Source organism: Brienomyrus brachyistius, unplaced genomic scaffold (genome assembly GCF_023856365.1).
Source record: "Brienomyrus brachyistius isolate T26 unplaced genomic scaffold, BBRACH_0.4 scaffold38, whole genome shotgun sequence".
Classification (NCBI taxonomy): Eukaryota; Metazoa; Chordata; class Actinopteri; order Osteoglossiformes; family Mormyridae; genus Brienomyrus; species Brienomyrus brachyistius.
In genome coordinates this window covers 1163276-1185565 of record NW_026042313.1, presented here as the reverse complement: position 1 = coordinate 1185565, position 22290 = coordinate 1163276, and the positions used below count along the sequence as shown (strand labels likewise).

Sequence of the window (22290 nt, the reverse complement as noted above, 5' to 3'; positions counted from 1 at the left end):
TTCAGTTTCATTTTGTCACTGACAAATAAGTTTTCTGAAAGACAAACAAATTTGCATTAAGGATAGACTCAAATACTTTGCCAAACTGCAGACTTTACCAAATTGATAAATGAACACTACACAGAAATCCAGACGAGCTACACTCGCAATGCCATGTGAAATGCCAGCATTATTAAACAGAGAATTGAGTAAAGCGTGAGTGCATGTACACATATCGAACTAGATTTCCCTATGGACATAATATTGCCGGTAGATGTGTTTTATCCCCGATATCAGCTGTTGAATGTAATAGCGGACTTCGGGGTCAATCAGAGTCCCGCGAGCTTTCAGGATGTCACCAAGTGTCTGGGCAGGGAGAAACAGGGGCAGCCTGATCCATCACAAAGTCTTTGCCTTAGTAAGACGTCTATAAAAGTCAGGGACTCACCTGCCTACTGCACAACTCCATGAAAATATACATGAACAGATCGTCTTCAAAAGAATGGGAGAAGCCCACAACGTTCTTGTGCCGTGGTTTTTTTCAAAATTTCCACTTCTTGACACACCTGAGTGAAATATCAAACACACCATCTCATCAAGTACTGTAACAGGGAAATGCAGATAAACTGCAAAGAGGGATGACATTAAGCACAATCCATACCACATACCTCCTCCAGTCCCCAGGAATGTGGAGGTATGACCATCACAGCAAAGGTGTCACCACTTTCAAGGTCGGTCATCTTGTAGCACTTGCCACAAGCACCCTAAAGAACATGTCAATAAAGGGCATTTCTGACTGACCCTGTTCAAGCATCTCCTCTCCGCAGAAAAAGATCAACTGTAATCACTTTCACCAACAACTTTGTGGTGCACACCTGTCCCAAAAGCGGCCAAGACAGCTGGGCAATTTGAACTTGCTAGATGGATTACATCACCACATTGAAAATTCCATGGACGGAAAAAGAGGTGAACTTGCTAAGACATTGCAACAAAACACGGATAAAAACTTTCATTACAATCAACTTCATTGAAGAAAAAAAACCCGTCTCCGTTTTGTACACCAAACATTCAGTTTCGGTAATGCAGTAACACATGCTCAGGAATAAAGACTTTTATGTAGTGTGCAGTGACTATCACATCATATGTTACTGCGGCTCTTTAGGCACTCAGCTATCGGTCTCACTTTGTCATACAGAACAGGGATTCATTTCCTGGTGAAAAACTTCCTATGTGGTATGTGATACCTCAGCTCCAAGATGTGGAGCAGTTATCTATTACACCGTAAGGCTGGATATTTTTACAAATAAAGGCAGCAATGGTGTCGGTTATTGCCTTAGAACGAGCTGTTAGCTGGCAGGGTGTGAAAATTAGGGCGTTTATTTTTTTTTAAAGAGTTTTGTGTTATTTGAAAGCATTGTGAAATGTAAAAAAAAAAACAGTAATGATATGATGAAAATGGGAATACTGACGTTGACAATGCCAATATAATATTTTGGTATGTTAAGGCATGTTTGTTCTCTGCTTTAAAGAAAGGGGGATGTGTTGATATGTAGTGCAGTACCTTTGGTGACCAGCAGAGAGACCTGGAGGGTTGGGAGGAGGTAAAGACAAGGGGTAGGGAGACCGACGGCACAGAGCAGGTTGTGGGTTTGCATGGAAGATGTTGATGGTTAAATAAAAGTTCATTGTTCATGAAACAAGGTCTCTTCAATGACATATGAACAACACAATGTATCTCTTCCTTCTCATGATAATCTGACTCGCCAAACATGCCTCCAGCTCGCGCGACGTGGCCGAGGGACTTGAGGAGAATTATACACTGACAGCAGTGGAGATGAGAGCGCACTTGAAATTATCAGGTAAGAGAGGGTTAATCGAGCAAAATGTACAATTATTGGTCAGAAAATGTCGGTCAAATTTCTAAATAATTATGGCGTACGAATAATGATATATCCGTAAATCGTATTTTACCGATTTAAAGATGTTCATTATTCATTGTATTGTCACGCCCCCCTCGGGAGAATGCAGCGGCAGCAGCCACACCTGAGTTACGTCAACTCCCTGTTTAGTTCTGCTTGGCGCTGCATTATATGCAAGGTACTGTTGAGGGTTTTCATAAGAAGTACAGGGCGGTCTTCCTCCTGTCTACCCCGATCCGGTCCATCTGCCTGCTTTGCTGCCATCCCATCCCATCCCATCCTGATCCACCCGGACCTCTCCCTTGTACTTGTCCTGCGTCTCGCATGCCACCTGTAGAACTGGCTTTTGGACTCGATTGTACTTGCTGATTCCAGTCCTGTTTGCGTGTTCCCAACAATAAACCCCGTACAGTACGTTGCCTTCTGTGTCTCTACCATCCTCCGGGGTTGCATGTTGTGCAATACTGTAGTAGCTTGGATTCAACCATTAGATGGCAGTAGTAGCATATAGTTGGAGGGAAGTAGAAGAAGGCAAGAGAGGGAAGTTGAGTGTTTGTGCGTTGTTCCCGGAGCTGATAAGTTAATAAATATTGAACCTCTTGCCATCCCCAAATGTGTCTCGGCTGACTCTCAATATATCAAAAGTACATACCGTCTATTTATTTATGTCTGCCCTTCAAACCGCTAGATTCCTTCACTAAGCAGGAAGTTTGTCACGACAGCTGACACCAAATCTCCTGCTGAGCTGGTTCAGACAGAACTATCCTCAATTCACCACGAGGGGGCGCCAACGCAGCAGCTTAGTTCTATTGTTTCGCTTTTTCAAAGACAGTTTTTCTCTTCACAAAAGGACAACTTAACTGAATAATGCACTTTCATAGTAATTGTTTTTAATCCGTGTTAATGTTCTGAACAATGACTACTAAAGGTTCTGTAAGGTTGTCCCACATACTATGGATTTTAAGTTTTTTATCAAGGTGTTAAAACGTACCATCTATTTTCTGCTGAAAGTTGCCAGTCCTGTGTTTTATGTCTAGCAATTTGTACAGTTTCTTCAGTATGGCACATAAACACATGCCATCATCTACAGTATGAGAATCTCCTCCAGAACTCTGCATTTCCTCAAGATTTTTTTGTAATATTACATAGGTGCATCTCATGAACCTTAATTTGCCAAGCATGTATTGACTGGGCACAGTACAGTGGTGCAATTTCTGACAATGAAAGAACATCATGGACCCCTACTCCCCATTCCTTAACCCGATCGAGGGGCTCTGCTCAGCATGGAGTTAGAAGGCTTACGATCGCTAGCCACATGCTCAGATGGCCCTGCTGTCTGACATGAATGCAGCATGTGAGGACATTACAGCAGATGCCTGCAGAGGCAGGTAAGACATTAGAAAAGATTCCTTTTTTTCTTATATTTTATTCTTTCTGTTTTTTCTTATGTACAAATACATAAGTGCACATTAGGATGCTTTTTCACTATTACGTAAGTTCCCATGTGAACAGCCAATCAGATCAGCCTGATGTGTGTCTTGTTCCTCTCTGTTTCCTGCCCTTTCATCCCGACCACGACCATGATCTCTCACTTAGCAGCAGAGCAGTTTATTCTAAACAGTGGAACCGCAAAGATGTTCAGACTCTTTGGTCTTCTCATTTTCATTAGTAGGGTTCTATACTATTAAATCATATTTTGGGGGGATTTTTATATATCCTGTACGATGTGATTAGTGTAATAAGTATTTGGCCATTTAATCTTCATCATATGTAATAGGTATTCTGATTATTATTATGATATTTATTTATTTGTTTGTTTGTTTATTCATTTGTGTTTCTCTCTTTTTCCAGACACTTCACTGGCTGTGGATGTTGTTCAGCCCAGCTACCTGATGAGGGTCCAGCATGGAGACAGTGTGACCCTGACATGCTTCCGTCCAGAAGATATTTCTTTTGCAGTTTGGTTTTAGCAAGCTGCTGGTCAGAAGCCCCAGCTCATGGCGAAAGCACTTCTCTACGTACCTGGTGAATTTTACAAGGAATATAAAAACATAAAACGTTACTCCTTACTGAATGCAGAGGGGAGTTTTAACCTCACTATTTCTAACGTGGAGCCGTCAGATTCTGCAGTGTATTATTGCGCTGCTCTGTTCTATAATGAAATCGCATTTGGAAATGGAACCTTTGTCATAATCACAGATAAATGAGATTCCAACTATTTTCATATTTGCTTTATTAAAGTGTCAATAATATTGTCCTTTGACAAACATTTTTGACAGTTGAGCTCTGTGTCAATATAAAATTAACCAACATAGTTGATGTAGATTGCGAGCATTGGTCCTTGAATGTTTTTCTATATACAGCATTAAACAAAAACATTTATAAAAGCTTTCCAATTAGAATTATAAACTTTTTATTATTATTACACGCATAAATAGCTGAAATATGTAAAAATAAGTATACAAGAATACAAATTAATAGGAGGCATTAAGTATCATCTTACTTGTGTGAAGTGGATTTAGTTATGTGTATACAGTTATGTGTTGGACCCCTCCTGATGTTACATTTATACATGAACATGCACTGCATCACATCATTATACAGTTTGTTACATTTATACATGAACATGCGCTGCATCACATTATTTCACAGTTTGTTACATTTTGCTTGCTGTCAGAAATCTTCAGCCATATGGAATCTTCAGATTTGGAAAAATGTTACACATTGCAGCCTCTTTCAAATAAATTAAAGGAAAATGTTTACATTTCAGTTTTGAGTTGATATATATATTACTGCGTAAAAGTCTTAGGCGACAAAGAAAATATATTCTTAAAATTTTTTAACTCAACAGTCATTGTATATTGTCTCAGAAAGACATGCTATAATATAAGAGTCGGATATGCACCATTCAGAACTGGTTTGAGAATGGACCTTAAATTTCAATTAATTTTGTTCATCTGAAATAAAGTTGAATCACTGTTGAAAACAGGATGCAGAATTACAATTCATTTTTGAATTTAAGGAAGCAGAATGAATACGTATTTGAATTCAAATAAATTCATATACATACAGTACATATAGCTACAATATAGCTTTTAGCTATACAGCCAAATATTTAAATATGAATTACACATAAGCACATTAACATTGTTGTGTATCACTATTATAATTTTATTCAGAATGAAATAATGCAACATTTGAAGTGTCACCTAAAACAATAATTATACTGTCATTTTGTGCACCATGGTGGATCTGCTCATAGGAAGAGCTGAGTGTCTCTCCTTAAAAGTCAGTGTTGGCTGCAGTGACTGCAGTTTCTAACCTAAGAAACGTCCCAAACACTTTTCCTGCATCAAAAGTCAAACTAGTGCCTATTCCTGCCATGAAAGCTTCACATAATGTCACCGATACCTGAGCCAACCATGTTTATCAGAGGATGCCAACCCTTTGGCTGCAGCTTTCTCTGCACAGGCTGAGAGAGTTTTCAGTGTAGCAGGAAAAGATTTCAGGCCAGACGATTGCAGATTAAATCATGAAACCTTTGAAGATATTATGCTAATCAACTGTAATATAATAATAAATGTAATCATGTTTATTTGAATAAAGCATAATTGCATTTGCCATGATGTCTTGCTTTTTGCTGTAGTGCTATGGTAGAAAGGAAAAACTTTCCTTTCAACACACAAGAAAATAAATAGTAGAAACCGCATGAAACCAAGTAATTCCTTTTGCGGTGCACACTTCTTATTTAATGTTTAAAAAATAGACAAACAAAATGGTCAACATAAGCCAGAGGGATATTGATAGTCATGAAAATATAAAATACACTTTACACACTTCATTTCTTTACATTGAAATTAATTAAATTCATCTACCTTCATGCACTAACATGAAACATATGATTATACAATTATAATGTTTGTTCTTATCATATAATGTTTGTTATTGTCATGCCCATGCAGGCGGAACCCACCGAATAGCCCGTCTCGATCACGCCCACATGGGCGGGACCAGCCAGGTGCTCCGTAGAACGCTTAATGACGGAATGGATTTAAGCACTGAGCTCCATCAGGACATTGCGAAGTATTGAGCCATGCTATTGAGCCATACCGAGCAATCTATTGTCTATCGTCTACCCGTTGCTTCCTACCTGTTCCGTCCGCCCAGTGTACTTACCTTGTCTGTTCCTCTTCCTCTTCCCAGACCCGTTCCCGAACCTGAACCTCTTGCCCCGCTGAGACCGGCTTCTCCTGGTACTCTTTCCCTGTGTTGTCGTGTCCCGTGTTTGTTCCTCTTTCGGCTTCGGACACATGCTTCTGCCCCTCGACCATTCTCCTCGCTTAGCCCCTTTCATTGCTACGTACTAGTGCTGCCAATAAAACTTCTGGCTGCGTGCAAATCTAGATCTCCGTTCCACTTCTTGGGCCAGTGTTACAGTTATAATATAATCTTTGTTATCATATAATGTTATCAATGTATATTAAAGCTGTTAAGGTATGTTAGGATATTAAGGTATACGAATTACATGGTGATTATGAATGTTATATGAATGCATTGTAAATGTATAATGTAGGTGCAGTTAATGTAAAGTGTTACTGAATATATACTAATAAATAGTTATACAACAAAAAGAGACAAGAATGTCAACTATTCTCCAAGAAGTTACTTATTTTATGGATGGATAGAACAACATGACATCCATTCCAAAATATTTCTAAAATCGGCAAGAAATATTTTTCAGGATCTGTGTTTTCCATTGTGACTCTCAAAGCGCTGTCATCATCAACATTTTGCTTTTCAGGTAAAGACTCCAACAGCAAGACTGTGGTACAGCAGCCTGTGTCTGACACTGTGTCTGACACAGACTCTGTGAGTCTGCAGTGTACGATAGAGACTGGGAGCTGTGCAGGAGAACACAGTGTTTACTGGTTCAGACATTGTTAGAGTGTATCTGTGTATTTTATCATATTATTATCCTCCTATATGTGTACGTGCAACCCTTAACAACTAACCCATGGCCCAGAAAGGGTTGCAGACAAGATGTCCTCACAGGGGCCTACCAGATTGTGACGCAGGAATAAGAGACCTTGAGAAAGGAAACAGATTCTGTCAACATAGCAGGGGGCCCACCTTGAGATATGTAATGCTTTGTATTAACCCTGTTTCACGGAGGCCTCACACAGCATTGACTAGTTTAAAGACAAGACCCATGTAACCCCTCCCCTACCCTATAAATAAAGAAGCCAAGGGACTGTCCGGTGTGACACTCAACAGAGGCGCAGATACTGTCTGTTGCACCTGAAGTGGGCACCCTTGCGCAAGTAAAACAGAAAGACGTGTGCTGTCTCGATTATTCCTGGGTCCTAGAAGTGGAAGTGTGTGAGTGGTAAGCTGCGGCGCTTCCTCACACAGGAGATTGTAGGAGTGAAAGCTACGGCGCTTTCTCCAACATAACTAGATTGTAGGAGTGAAAGCTACGGCGCTTTCTCCAACATAACTAGATTGTAGGAGTGAAAGCTACGGCGCTTTCTCCTAACATAAATTGGTCCTTCGAGCCGGATCCGGAGAGAGATACCAGAGGGCGCCGACCAGTCCGCCGACGAACGACACCGAAAGCTGTCGACAGTCTCGCTCATAGGGAGTGAGTGAAAGACCTGCGACGTGAATTCGCCACAGGCCGGTGGTTAGAACTGTTCCCGGACGGCTGGGCTGGCGCCTGACGGGTCCCCGGACAAGAACTAGAACCACTTCGTCATAAAGGAAGGACCATGTGAGAAGCACGACGCTGCAGCAGGGAAAGCGGGTGTGAGTGAGAGGGCATCAGCGGCCCCATACACCCGACCTAGGTGCAACAACATACTGGTGACCAAGGGAAAAAGGACGGGTTTCACCCCTGAAAACTGACACCGCTGTCTCTTTAGAGGACAGTAGAAGGCCGTGCCAGTGTCCTCCCGAGGTCTCATGCCAGGGACTTGCACTTAGGGGTTATTATTTTTTGTATATAAAAAAAAAATGGGGCAAAGTCAAAGCAAGGTAGAATTAGCGGGTGATGAGAAATTCATGGAAAGGTATAAGGAGGGGGCAGGAATAATAAGCAACCAAAAATGGCGGAAAAAGCATGGGTTTTCAGGAACCCTGAGTACAGAAAATATTCTGAGATTACAGACAGAATTGAAATTAGAAATGATGTCCGGCCGCTGTACAGGCAAGGACAAAGTACAGAAAAGACGAGAATATGTCTTATCCGATGTTTGGTTAGAACAAAGCAAACTCCGTGATATAGCCAGAAAAAAGAAACAGGAAAAGAAAAAGGAGACGCTGCAAGCGGCCCTTGTTAACATAGACGAGGAAACACCGCCGTCTGCTCCCCCGCAGACACCAGCGGACGGCCCACCAGTACTACAGCATCCCCCACCATAGCATAACATGCCAGACCCCCCACTTCCTGCTGTGCGGGGAGCTGAAGGAGGGAGTGCAAGGCCACACCAAACGAGAGCGACAGACCCGCATTTACGAATGCGAATAAATCCCGAGAATAAAAAAAACACAATGGTACCGTTCGGATTCCGAGGATGAATCTGAACTGCTTGCTCCCATGGTAGAAGTTGCAAACCCCCGTATAGCCCCTGGCGAAGGAGGCCAAGCCTCACCAGCAACAATATTAGTATACCGCCCCTGGACAGCGGAAGATAGGGCTGCTGCCCTAAAAGGCATTCCACCCATAGAGGATGGAGTACCTGAATTCTGGTCCGCCATGACTGAGTTGCAGGTCAGTTTTCACCTAAATGGAAGAGAGCTGTTCCGCTGTTTTAGACAATTACTTAATCATAAATGGGGCCGGGTGGCTGGAGACTTTACTGGACAAGGAGCAAACAATTTGCCCCTCGGTCACGATGACCCACAATTACAACAAGCATTGGGCGACTTGAGACAGAGACTAGAAACAACATTTACAAGACGAGTTGATTACGGGAGAATAGCCCAATGTAAGCAAAAGGAAGGCGAAGAGCCAGAGGATTTCTTGGACAGGGTACGCCCGTTGTTCAGGACAAACTCTGGGATTCCTCATGGGGAGGACGAGAACGGGGTGTAATAACAACAATTAAAACGGGCTTTCCTAGCAGGGTTAAAACCTGAAATAAAGAAGTATATTGATAAATACTGGGTCCATCAAAACACAGGTACAGTGCAGCAAGCCGTTGAGTATGCCCAACACGCTCAGAAAGCTAAAAAAAACTAAACCAGAAGCAACATTCGTAGCCCGAGGAGATCAAATAGTGGCGTATGCAAAACAGAAATACAGGAACAGACAAAACCTCGCGCTGATATTGCACTAACTCCAATTCCAAGCGCCATAACCTTATTTGTCGATGGCTCTGCAGCCAAAGACAGATACGGGGAAAATAAGGTTGGATACGCAGTTGTGACTAAAGACAAAGTAATAGAGGCAGGAGCCTTACCATCCACATGCTCAGCCCAAGCAGCAGAATTATACGCTGTTATCAGAGCCTGCGAGATATATGAAGGGCAACAAATTACAATATATACGGACAGTCAATACGTGTTTTCTGCAGTACACCACTATGCAGCAGTATGGAAAAATAGAGGATTTAAAAGCTCCCAAGGAACAACCTTGACACACGCAGCACTTCTACTTCGATTGTTAGACGTTGTACAAAAACCAAAGACACTCGCGTTATGTAAATGCAAAGCACACCAGACTGATAATTCAGAGGAAACGAAAGGCAATGCGTTTGCTGACCAAGCCGCAAAGGCAGCAGCCCAGCAAATGCCAGAAAAAACAGAGAAGGGGTTATTCCTTATAGAACAAGATGTACTATATGATGCACAACAACAAGCTCCTACGTCAGAGAAAGACAAGTGGATTTCGCGAGGAGCCACACAAGAGAAAGACCTATTCAAATTAGACGGAAAACCTATCTTACCCCGCAGCCTGTATAAAACCGCCGCGGTTGTGAGTCATGGGGTAACCCATGTCTCAACAGGAGGGATGGTACATATAATACAACAACATTTTTACACTATAAATTTTTCCAATTTTGCAAAAAACTACTGTAGAGCATGCCTTATATGTTGTAAACATAATGCGCAGGGCAATCTAAGACCCAAACGAGGCCAATTCCCTAACCCTACACAACCGTTTCAGGCAATACATATGGACTTTGTGGAATTAACATGGTCACAGGGAGTGAAATACTGCCTAGTGATAATAGACACTTTTTCAAAGTGGGTGGAGATATACCCAGTAAAACACTGTGATGCAGTCACAGTGGCCAAGTGTCTGGTGTCCCATTTCTTCCCCACATATGGAATACCGGAAGTAATACGGTCAGATAACGGATCTCATTTTGTGAACAAGGTGCTAGATTTATGCTCACAAACATTGGGTTTTGTATTAAAAAATCACTGTGCATATCATCCGCAAAGTGCAGGTTTGGTGGAAAGAACAAACGGGACAGTAAAAAATAGATTGAGAAAAACTATGGAAGAAACAGGCAGACCGTGGCCAGAATGCTTAGCATTAGTAAAACTGTGGATGAGAATAACACCCAGCACCCTGGCAATCTGCCAGAAGCGTCTGTGTCTACTTTACAGGAGACGGTGAAGCCTGGGGATTGGGTGCTGATAAGAGTACTACAAAGGAAAGACTGGACCTCACCTCGGTGGGACGGGCCATACCAAGTCCTCCTGACGACACCAACAGCCTTGAAAATCGCGGAAAGACCTTCCTGGATCCACAAGAGCCACTGTAAGCTCATTCAACCCTTACCAGATGCCTCATTCGCGGAGTAACAGTGGAAGTCCGCTACAAAGGCACGAAGAAACAATAGGTTTTCGTTGTCTCAACCCGGTGAAGAAAACAGCTGAACTGTACTCCTTTAGGATGGCTCTGGTAGGGTGTCCGTGGTGGGCTAAGGGAATATTGGGAAGTCTTTTCTGTCTTATGGTAATGTTGATTCTATGGCTGGTACCAGACACTGAGGTGCAGGAGAAGAAAAGGTGGACTCCGGACGGAGTGCACCTCACTAGCATAAAAGGAGACGAAACCCATCCATTCCTACGGAACTATTGGTATCGATATGTATATGATGTGGTATCCAATAAGAATTTGACTAACTGCTACGTTTGTTCTGTCATGCCACACCACAGCGAAGGACCGACCCTATATGGGGCTACCATGAACATATCACAAGCTAAGTGTGCTTCTTCATTCGGTGGGGTCGGATATCAACATTCTGGCATAAAGATAAATGACACAGACACATATGCTCCCGGCCTACGCAATGGCACATGTGACCGATTATTTTGGATAGATTACAATGTGACAAAAACCAATGTTACGTTCCCCTTTTCTGTTCTAATGAATCGCGACCCAGCAACTTTTAATCACACTATATGTTTTAATCAAATGAACGGTACTCGCCTTATGGGGAACACCACAAATTGTAATCAGATATTCATTTCAGGAGAAGGCGCCCCAAGCAGGTTGTCAGACCCCAGCAATGGTACTTACTGGGTGCAAGGAGTGGCCTGGCTATGCGGAAATAGAGCATATTTTGTGTTGCCGCCCAATTGGTTCGGAGTATGCACACCCATCTTTGTATCAGACCATACGTTTGTAATAGTACCCCAAGAACAGAACTCGCGTGAGAAACGACACGTCTCGGTTGAACCACATGACAGTGTGTGGGGAACAGATGTCCCCGTAGACCAAAAACTCTGGACCACAGGAGGGAAAGTGACGCTCTCCCTCTTTCCCAATGTGGGTGTTGGAAAGTTGCTACTCCGTACTGAAACCCTAGCCTATAGGCTAGGTCTTTTCATGAACGCCTCTGTTATCATAGATCAACAACAAAATGAAGAACTAGATATAACCAGGCAAATGGTGATACAGAATCGCATGACGCTAGATCTCCTCACTGCAGCGCAAGGAGGAGTGTGCGTGCTGTTGAACCAAACCTGTTGTACATACATTCCTGACAATGTGCATTCACCCAACATGACTAAGGCAATGCAAAGGCTGAAGGACTTGCAAATTGCTATGACCACCGACACAAGGACGCAGAACGACTATTGGATGTCCTGGTTCACTACCGGGGCTTGGTGGTCCATATTACTCAAATTGAGTATACCATTTTTTGCATTCTTTGTGATGTTCTTCTGTTGTTGTATCACAGTGATACCTTGTTTTCGTATAATGATTAATTCTGCCCTGAGCTCTGCTTTCCGAGCCCAGGAGAATATGTTTTTGTCCCTCACCCAAAACATGGAAACAGATGCAGATGAAGAGGAGCAGGGGTGGATGCATGACGCACCATGATGGACGGGCCGAAATCCTCACCGGCATGGCCCAGTCCCGAAGTTTAGAGATGCTACACCCTTGTCTCTTTTTATATCACAGCAAATGTATAATTAACATGATAAACAGGAGGGACTGTTAGAGTGTATCTGTGTATTTTATCATATTATTATCCTCCTATATGTGCACGTGCAACCCTTAACAACTAACCCATGGCCCAGAAAGGGTTGCAGACAAGATGTCCTCACAGGGGCCTACCAGATTGTGACGCAGGAATAAGAGACCTTGAGAAAGGAAACAGATTCTGTCAACATAGCAGGGGGCCCACCTTGAGATATGTAATGCTTTGTATTAACCCTGTTTCACGGAGGCCTCACACAGCATTGACTAGTTAAAGACAAGACCCATGTAACCCCTCCCCTACCCTATAAATAAAGAAGCCAAGGGACTGTCCGGTGTGACACTCAACAGAGGCGCAGATACTGTCTGTTGCACCTGAAGTGGGCACCCTTGCGCAAGTAAAACAGAAAGACGTGTGCTGTCTCGATTATTCCTGGGTCCTAGAAGTGGAAGTGTGTGAGTGGTAAGCTGCGGCGCTTCCTCACACAGGAGATTGTAGGAGTGAAAGCTACGGCGCTTTCTCCAACATAACTAGATTGTAGGAGTGAAAGCTACGGTGCTTTCTCCTAACAGACATGGATCAGGAGAATCCCTTCCTGGAGTCATTTACAGCCACGGAAACAGCAGTGATGAGTGTGAGAAGAGCCCTGAGGCTGGATCTCCTACACGGAGCTGCGTCTACAGCCTCCCCAAGGGGAACCTCAGCCTCTCCGATGCTGGGACTTACTACTGCGCCGTGGCCATGTGTGGGGAGATGCTGTTTGGGAACGACACACAGCTGGATATAGATGATAACACCCAGTGTGGGGAGATGCTGTTTGGGAACGGCACACAGCTGGATATAGATGGTAACACCCAGCGTGGGGAGATGCTGTTTGGGAACGGCACACAGCTGGTTATAGACGGTAACACCCAGCGTGGGGAGATGCTGTTTGGGAACGGCACACAGCTGGATATAGATGGTAACACCCAGCGTGGGGAGATGCTGTTTGGGAACGGCACACAGCTGGATATAGATGGTAACACCTAGTGTGGGGAGTATATCTGCTTCTGTTTTGCTTTTTTTTTTGCTATTTGGACGTGAATTTATTTCTTATACTATTTGAAGTAATGTAATTCCTAATTTAAGTGTATATGCACTTACATTTAATTACATAATTGTTAATTTAATAATCTTGAATATATTAATAAATGTTAAAATGCTAAATATAAAAAAATGTGCTAAAAATGGATAACTTCTATCTACTTTAATTTATTATCGATTTGATGTTTAAGTAATGTAATATAAGCAAATGGGAAATGTGTCTCTATATCATTATGCTGAAATCTATCTCTTTGTTACAGGCTTTCAGAAGCTGCTGGATCCTCTTCACTCTGGCTTGCTGATAGTTTTATCTTGCAGCATTATTCTGAACGTTGCTCTCATTTATATAAGATGTAAACTGACCTGTACACACTGTGCAGGTACGCTGCCCGGCTTTATGCACTCAGAAGAAGGACAAAATGTAGTTTTTAACAAAGACTCATGTGCTTATAACAGAGTAGAATTGTTTAATACTAGATACAATTTTCGTATTGGAAAACCACTGGGTTACCCTCTAAAATCGCTTATAAAATCTTTCCTTATGTATTTAAAGATTTTTGTAAGATCTTTGTGTTTTCTTATTAAATCTTTAGTATTTTGCTAAATATACTGAAATATACAACACATGTTGCAGTAAGTTGCATATAAATAACATTTATTAGTCTGCCTGGCCCTCCTGTCCCCTCCCCAGTGTGGCCCTAATGAGCCACTCCATTACTCGTTGTCCCATCGTTAGTTGTTGTATATGCCTGTCACTGTGCCTGTCACTGTGCTCATCTTCCCGCATCTTTCTCTGCCCCTGGGTCTTTGCCCTGCTTGTTCCCTGTTCTCCTGTTTGGATCCCTCGTGGTTGCGTTTGGTTTTCCCAATAACTGTCAAAGTTTTGCCTAATAACGCCCCTCTCCGTTCACCTTACTCCAGTCCACAGGTTGTTCCTTTCCTTGTTGTGACACTTCAAATCTCTTGAAATATTTGTATAGCTTTTTTACTATACATAACATATCATACAGTACTAAACAACACATATCCAAACATACACTGAAATTGACAGAAATAATTTTTACTAAGTGTTAATTTCCTCCCAAAATTAGGAATATTATCCTACCATTGAATTGTTATATTGTGTGAAATTATATAATATGTTAATTTATTGTATATTTTAAACAGATCAGAAAAACAGTGATTTATCAAAAGTGGAATGGTCACATAAGCAGGTATGGTATCAAAATCAGCAAAAAAATTCCAACTGACTTCCATCCTGGGATCAGCATTTAAGAGCAATTTGTACATGTAAGTGATAGCAAACCGAATTGATCCATCCAATTCTGCCATCCATGTCTGCCTGCCATGACGAGGACACACTGAATTACGCTGCCCTGAACCTTAAGAACCCAAAACCCAGGAGACAGAAGAAAGACGGGAATAATGACACTCTGTATTCTGACCTCCGCTACAGAGATTATGAATAAAGATGCTTCTCATTCATGTCAGTCACACAGAGTGTTCAGGGTGTAGCTTTAATAATGTTCAGAGGAGGGCAGGGGAGCCAGTGCTTCTGAGACTGAATCATGGGATTTTACGGAGCCCGATCCTCGTGTGTGCCACGCCCCCCTGATTATCCACATGTGCTTCCCTGATTGTACCCAGCTGTACCCTGTTGTCTTGTCTATTTCAGTCCCAGTCTTGAAAAGTGACATACAGCTGTAAGCTGTTTTGGTTTGTTTGTCTGCTGAGTGCTTCTCTGCAGTGCTGCAGATGTTTCCACTGGTTAGATGCAGCTCAGGAAGACTGACCCACTGACTGCACTGTGTTGGGCTCACTTTGCAAAGAGTAAAAACCACACAGAGAGAACAATACCTGCTTCATTTAAGACCCTGTTTGATCTCTACCTCACCCAGGTCACGCTTTGAAGTAGCCCTAGATATCCAAACAATCTACCATTTTCATTGACGCAGTACACCTTTGACACATGAGTACTACACACAACAGACCCTGTACATTGAATATAGAATGTATAGCTTTCACAACAGAGCACACCATTTATATTATTTATATATTGTTCCCATTTCTAATGGCATGCTTTTGTCTGCGTGTTGAAAAACTCCATTCATCTATCTTCCAACATATATGATGGTCAGGGAGAAGTACTGATAGGGATCTAATATTGATAAACATGTAATATTGGCCAGCAATAATGACCATGATTGACACATACTGATATTATCGTGTCCTGCAGGATGGGGCTGGCCAGTTAGTAACAATTAGCACCTATCTCCAATAGGGTATCTCTCTCCCCTAGGATTGTCTGTTCTCCGTGTCCTGAGGAGGCTTATGTCCACGTACATCACAGCATGAGGTCTCCCCCATTACCCACCCCATGCACAGCGCATGGGCCCAGCATGAGGTCTCCCCCTTTACCCACCCCACACACAGCGCATGGACTCAGCATGAGGTCTCCCCCATTACCCACCCCATGCACAGCGCATGGGCCCAGCATGAGGTCTCCCCCATTACCCACCCCACACACAGCGCATGGACCCAGCATGAGGTTGCCCACGCGATCTCCCCTTTACTGCTCGAGCAGAGCACACGCACATCAACAAATGTCAAGGCATTAAGTGCATTCAAACAACTTCTCAGGACAGTTATAGGCTTGTCAGAACTCGCCCTCTAGTGGTTTGGACACATACATCCAAGTTTTTAATAGAGTAAAAGGACCTCCAATAGAAGAAACAAACGTGTAAGATCAAACAAAAACCGCTTGTTAAATTCCAAAAAAGACAAAACACACATTTTCCCATAAAAATGACTGTCATGCTCTCAAATAGCTTGCTCACTCATCGCAGAAAAATTTCAGTTAGCATTCTGTAAACACGTGCTGTGTTTTTCATCTCCAGAGTTTTTGAAGAAAACCACTGAATGAAAAGTTACCCTCGTTTGAAAGCTTGATCTCCTATGTATACGAATCAATCACTGTCATTCTTCGTTGTCAAGTATTTTTAAAATATACGCTCTGCTTCCCTGCAAGCATATCAATTTTTACGCACTGAACCTTTGCCCATGGTTATGTTTCACTATAATAAACTTTTTGTATGAACATCAAATTACAGTGTCACTTGTTTTGTCCAATAGAGGTGTGTCTAAGGTTTGAGAAATGGTATGGGATGTGCTGATTCGCCATTGTTTTTCGCACTGGGGACAGAAACGCGCAAATGCTTCTCTGTCGGCGCAGTATCTGTGGGAGTGTCTCCAGTTCGCATTGCACAGATAATCTCGGTGAGTTTTCCCAATTATTTTCGCACAACATTTTTGAGTGAAGAAAAATGGCTCGGAAGACGTTCATGTTTGAGGAAGCACAGAACATGATTTTGGAAGTGAGGCATCCATCGCTGACTCCGTTGATTCGATGGAGGTGGACGCTTTTTTGCACGGAGAGGATGCAACATTTTGCTCTTTAATTCTATAGATTTTTATAATTCCGTGATTCAGCAATTCATAATTAACATTTGCTTTGGTGATAATTGTATTGTGGTACATTGGGAAAAGTTACGCATCGCCTTTGTCGGGCTTTGTTTGGGCAAAGTTACGTGGGGCATTTGTCGGGCTTCGTTTGCATAAAGAAAATGTACATATTTTTGTTGCCAAGATCCTAAATATTTTTCCTTTTTCTTTGTTTTAGCCCCCAAAGCTTCATCATCCTTACAGTCATCGCCAGAAGAGGCAGAGGCCTCTCACACAGAAACGCTTTCGGGCGCAGCAGGACACAGCAGCAGTGCTTCCAGAGCCACAGAAGCAGATGTGCGTCCCAGTGGCCATCACTGACACTTCTGTTGTGGACTCCAGGCTGAAGGCCACACAGGGCAGGAAGTATTGTGTGCACTGCCACTCCGAGAAGCTAAGCCACAAGACAATTTACAAATGCTTAGCATGCATTGTGCCACTCTACATAGTTGCAGACCGAATCTGTTTCACAGAGTGGCATTTGCAGAAAAACACATAGAGGTTGTGGCAGTGCAACTTGAAATTTCTTATGGTGTTTTGTGTGTGAATAATAGTTTTTTTCCCAGCATGTGTGGTGATGTTGTGTGACAAAATGTTTCTTATGACCCATGGGTGGTAATGCATTTATAAATAAAGAGGCTATCCCAAGAAAGTTTTTCTGAATTGCTAAAACACATTTCCTTAAATCTCCTCTCCTTTAATCAAACCACTAAGCACAAACGCTCAAATACAACTCACAAAACCTTACACTCGTCCTGCAAAATCAAACAATCTTCTCAAACCTACAGTATATTATCTTTGCCCAAAGACAAACACTGCTTTCAGATCATACATCAAGCCTATGGCTTAAATAAACACTACTGAACAGTCATTACACACTAAAGGACAAAGCCAAAAAGTAAACAAACGAGAGGCATATTACAGTAAAATGTTGTGCAACTGCCAAGCCAGAGTCACAGAAGAATATTCATTCTGCCTCATCACCATGTCTCAGGGCTGGGACTAGCGATGCTATCCCTTGTTGGGCGATGCAGAAGGTATCCTCTGTGTGACCCATTTGTACCTTGATGTCGAATTTCAACTCCAATTCACCTATGGCATGTATTCTATGTTCTAGTCACTGTTTGGCTTCTTCAAATGTTTAGAAGTGTGTGCGAACAATTTTAAGTCATTGTGTTTAAATGTTTAAATTAACCTTGGCATATTTTTAGACTGGGGGGGAAAGCAGAGGAAAGCCCTTGACAACACATGGAGAACATTCCAGGCTCGGCCCACTGTCAGGGTCCATGGCTGGCATAGTTCATGAACTACAAACACTCAGATTCAGATCCCACCTATAGTGGGATCGTCGTAAAGTAGTGGAGAGGATTGCCGTATAATGAACTCCCATAGATAAATGGGGAGGTTAACTGTTAGGCTGAAGAAACTGTTATTAATCATTTTGTTATCACTCCTGTATGATCAGCAATGAATGTAAATATGTATATACATTATTTTGTTTTCCTCTACCCTCATTCTTTAGATTATATTAATAATAGCATTCCCACCTTAGCAAAACCAGAACTTTCTCTTCTTGTTCTCACCTCCCTATTCTGCGTGACTCTTGCGCCTCCCACTGACTATAAATAAAGGAGCCAAGGGGAACCACCCATTGTAACACATTCTGCTGTAGTTTGCATTGCAGTGAGTGTGGGTACCCTTGCAAGTAAAACTATAAAGTGTGTGTCTCGTAAAGTGTGGAGTTGGCGTGGAAACGCCGGGCGCTTTCCCCAATATTAACTGATAGTGCTGCAGTCCAACATCCATAACATACACTTCTTCATGATTCTACTCTTTCCAGCTGTCGGATTAGGCCGTGGTGGCTTTATGGTTAGGGAAGTGCACTTGTAGTTGAAACACTGTAGGTTCGAATCCCCGACCAGCAAAGCCTCACTGAGATACTGACCCCCAAGTACTGCTCCCTGGGTGCTGAATTTGCTGCCCCCTGCTATGTCACATATGGGTTAAATACAGAGAATGCATTTTGTAGTTGTGCACCATGTGCTGTGGTATGTTGACAATTAATTGCTAAATTCTAATTCGAAATTAGGCAGTCAATCCCTGCAGTTCCTTCATGTTGCAATTTTGCAGGCAGGGCATTGTCAGCGATGTCTTTTCCTTTTCTGTGTTGGATCCAGGATCTCGTCGTTTCAGACGGTCCTCCCACCACCTTTGACATGGCAGCTGTTGTCACATGTTGAGACAGAGCTCTGCTCACTAGGGTGACGACTAAAGGATCTACACAGCAGAAGATTAGTATCAGAGTCAGATTAATCACAGCTCCTAAGAAAAGCCCTTTCATAACAGCTTGCTGCCAACCTCCCCACATATCATACCACCAATCCAAACATTCCTGTGTGTTGACCTGCATCTCTTGCCATTTCACCCTGAATCCCCTGTGATTTAACACGCGGAGGTGTACTCGGTCTGCTGGGGAGATGACTGGCTCCCCCTGGTCGGTGCTGTCTCTTGTCATCTGTGCTGCCTCCTTGTCCTGTTTGAATATAGCTTTATATATTTCGGTTAGACTCCTTATGTACTTCAACTCATGCAAATCTGAAGACCATCCATTGTGAAAATGTCAACCGGTGACTGAGGTGCTTCAACAGTAAAGGAGAGATCGCATGCAGAGCTGATATTCTATAGCTTCTTAGTCTAAGTAAAAATAAAATTTTCTCGTCATATAAGAACCAAGTCTCTGGCTGGAAATTTCCACAAAAGAGCCATTTAGTTATTTCTAGAAAAATATACAGAGCCAATGAAGGAACCAGATGTCACAGTAACACAGGTCTGCCCTGGTGCCTTAGGATACGTCTGTCTAAACATGAGTGAGGAGATGGATGCACAGTTCTATAGAGGCCTCTGAAGAGAATAAATGATCCCAATATTATGTTGAGAGAGATGGTTAATTCCGTTTTAATCCAGACTGGGTTCAGTGCACCTGTTCTGCCGTTGATCTTTTGCATGCGTGTTACCATGTATTAGTTTACTCTGAATTTTGATTACTTGGCAAACTAAAACATTTTTGGTCGTATTTTTTTATTCCTAAATTTAAAGTAATTGTACAGTACAATAATATGTTTTCCCCGCCATGCTTTGTCTTGCTTCTGCAGGTTATGCTTGCATTGAACTTGCTTTGTAGAAAATAAGTGTCATGCCCGGCTCATACGGTCCTCGTGTGTGCCATGCCCCCTGATTACCCACGTGTGCTTCCCTGATCATCTCCTGCTGTGTCCGATTACTTTGATTAGTCCCGTCCTATTTAAGTGCTGATCTTACCTGTTCCCCGTGTCCGTCATTGTAGTTTGTTGTGGATCTTGTGTGGTTTGATGTTCCCTGCTCCCGATTCCCTAATTAAACCCCGAGTTTACCCCGATCTCGACCTGTCTGCCTGCTCCTTTCACGCCTGCCCACACGATCGCCGCTTACCGCCGTCCTGCTCGCAACCGCTACGCCGTGATCGTGACAGGGGCCATTCGCGAATCAGTTCTGAATGGTGCACAACCTTAGTTCTTATGTTAAATCATGTTTTTTTTTTCTGACAGCCCAGATAAATGAAATAAAAAAGAATTTTCTTTTGTTGCTTAAGAATTTTGCACAGTCCTATATACAGTATAGCAATTTTTAAAGCTTTTTTTTTTCATTTCTTTTAAAGAGGCTGCAATAAGTAGCATTAACATCTGTATAAAGAAAAGGCTAAGCAGAAATGTAACAAACTGCATAATGTGATGTAGTGCATGTTCATGTATAAATGTAACAAACTGTATATGATGCAGTGCATGTTCATGTATAAATGTTTAAATGTAACAAACTGTATAATAATGTGATGCAGTGCATGTTCATGTATAAATGTAACAAACTGTATAATAATGTGATGCAGTGCATGTTCATGTATAAATGTAACAAACTGCACAATAATGTGATGCAGTGCATGTTCATGTATAAATGTAACAAACTGTATAATAATGAGATGCAGTGCATATTCATGTATAAATGTAACATCAGGAGGGGTCCATCACAGCCCCACCACCATCTCTTGTTCAAACCCTTTGGTCTTCTCATTTTCATTAGTAAGCTCCCGATCACCGTAACTGATCTGCATTTGAGACATTTTTCCCGCATCTCATTTTCACAATAAGCTGATAATACTAATAATACTACTGTAATGATAGTATTACAGTAGACTTACTCTTTAAAGCCAGATGGCAGTGGTCACATACTGATGAACGGTTGGGCAGCAAATGCATTTAATGTGGCTAGATAGCAAATAAACTGATTCACCATTTACTCTCATTTGCATCAATTAAAATGTTTGCTGGAAATGTAAATGTAAGCAGTAAAGCTACATTTTACGTTCTTTAAGAAAGTTTAAGAAAGAACAGTTAAACTGTATTTTGAGTGTGGTTAGAAGATCCAGTATTTCAGAAAACTTAAGAATTGTGTAATATGAGAGACTAGCGAGTCTAATATCAGACTGACTGCGCTGAGCTTGTCTGAGAGAGATGATTAGCGAATGGCCTCCCACAGTGTCTCAGCACTCCGTACAAAGAACTTCATATGCTCAGCATATGTTCCTGTTTATCTAATTGTTCTTATTTTAACTGGCTGTGAAGGAGTAAATGAATAAACTTTGCCTGTAGAGTGAACTGGTTACTATGGTTCGGGGCAGCTTTTATTAGACATTGTAGACACCACGTTAGTCTATCAAGAGAGTAAGACCGATCGCTAAGGGTGTCATCTGAGTAAAAACAAAGTTACCTCAAAATAGCCAACCAATCACGAGCCAGTACGCATCAAGGCCAACATCTGATTGGAATGCACCATTACTATGCGGTGAAAGGTTAATAGCTAATCACTGATAAACTCAAACACGAACAGCATGCCAAGCAGACTATCTGTTCCCTTCCCTCCATGTTGTCCTTCCAACTGATTGCTCAATGACAATATTTTAAAATGTGGACTTCCTAATTACTATAACATAATTTCTATTTGTTAGATTGTTGTTGCGATTACTTTTATTGTTATTGAATGTCATATTTATTTATTTATTTATATGTTATTCTTGTTATTTTATTTCTTATTGATTAAAAACAAAGTCATTGAGAAAGTTTATGAAATTCTGTATTTTTTCTATTTTTAGATATTCATTATCTTACAGTCGCATGAATGAATGAATATTCATTCATTACTTTACATCTTACAGTCCCAATAAGAGTTAAAACTGCAACCCCCCACCCACCCATCATTCTTTCTTTACTTTCCAGCCCAAAATAATTTCTACAACATAAGTAAAGGACAACTATCAGTAACACGTAGGTACATGTAGG

At 41.9% G+C, this 22290-nt stretch overlaps 1 long non-coding RNA gene across 2 annotated transcripts; it reads left to right on the top strand.

The window, feature by feature from the left end:
* The first annotated feature begins 9 nt into the window (after positions 1-9).
* On the top strand, positions 10-7231 carry LOC125722443 (uncharacterized). 2 transcript variants are annotated; one of them, XR_007386383.1, is made up of 2 exons: positions 10-945; positions 1759-7231. It is a non-coding gene; the product is annotated as an uncharacterized LOC125722443 (long non-coding RNA). The 2 variants fall into 2 exon arrangements; XR_007386382.1 differs by having other exon boundaries at positions 10-1593.
* The last annotated feature ends 15059 nt before the right edge of the window (positions 7232-22290 follow it).